The following is a 1,184-nucleotide window of genomic DNA, read 5'->3' on the forward strand; positions in this document are numbered from 1 at the left end:
CCAGACAACGCCAGCGACTCGTGTTTATTACAAAAAGAACTCGTCGTTCCCCATTTACAAAGGAGCCCCCCAAAACTAACAGTTTCATCTAAGTCTTTTTGTACAAAAAAATAGCACTTTGGGACCCAAAAAAAAAAATCATCTCCCCCCCCCCAAAAAAAATCGCCTTTTGGGGGAGGTTTATGACATCAGCCACCGGATTCGTAAAAACCAACCCCTCCCACCCCCCTCCCCTTACCCCGAATTAAAACAGAACAGAGATGGAACAAGATTGAACAGGGAGATTATTGCCAGTTTGGGGGGGCTGGACCCCCCAGGACCCCCCCACTGCATAGAGAACCGGCCCCGGCCCCCCCGGAATGAAGGGGTGACAGTGGATTAAAGCTGGGAGGTGGGGGCAGCCTCGGGGACAGCCCCCAGCCCCGAGAGCCCCTCCGAACCCCGGGTGGGGTGTGGGGAAGGCGGGAGGGGAGCAGGGGGGGCTCATCCCCAGCCTGGCCCCCCCTGGGCAAGGCACCTTTGTGTTTTGTGTCCCGGGAAGGGCTGGGGGTGCTGGGGGGGGCGCCGAGGCCAACAGAGCCAAAACGGGGGTGAAGGGATCCAGCCGCCCCTCCCTGACCCTGGGGGCAGCGCTGGTGGTGAGAACACCCCCAAAATGATCTGATTTACCCCCAAAAATACTCTGATTTCCCTCAAAATCCTCTGATCCCCCATAAAAAGAAAACCACAGGGGAGCAGCCCAGGCTCTGAGCAGAGTTTCCATGGGAAAGCCACGCTCCGTTGGGGACAACGAGGGGACATCAACGGGAAGGGAGGGGAGGGGACATCACCGGGAGGGGAGGGGACATYACCRGGAGGGGAAGACACCGGCAGGGACACTTCGGGGACATCCCAACACCCGCAGCGGATCCGGGATCGGGTTTGGCACTTGATCCCCGCCAGGCATGGGAGGGGCTGGGACGGAGTCGGGGCTTGGGGAGGGGTCGGGGGTAGCAAAATCATCCCACTGAGCTTTAAATGAAGAAACCTCCTGGGTTTTGTCCCGATCCTTTCGTGGGTTTGGGGCKGGGGTTGGGGTGGGGAGCTCATAGTGCTTCTCAGGGTTATTAAAATACAAATGCTTAAAGTTTCCTATATAAAAATATACAAATGCAAAAATAGATATCGAGAGAGAGAGAGCTGGG

The 1,184-nt window shown here is 56.9% G+C and overlaps 1 protein-coding gene across 1 annotated transcript in view; it reads right to left on the bottom strand.

Annotated features, from left to right (window-relative positions):
• Positions 1 to 1,184, bottom strand: part of AMHR2 (anti-Mullerian hormone receptor type 2) — a 7,163-nt gene that overhangs the window by 5,389 nt on the left and 590 nt on the right. The window lies entirely within an intron of this gene.

The sequence above is a fragment of the Malurus melanocephalus genome, unplaced genomic scaffold (genome assembly GCF_030028575.1).
Source record: "Malurus melanocephalus ecotype Western Australia unplaced genomic scaffold, MMel_1.1 scaffold_1280, whole genome shotgun sequence".
NCBI classification, from domain to species: Eukaryota; Metazoa; Chordata; class Aves; order Passeriformes; family Maluridae; genus Malurus; species Malurus melanocephalus.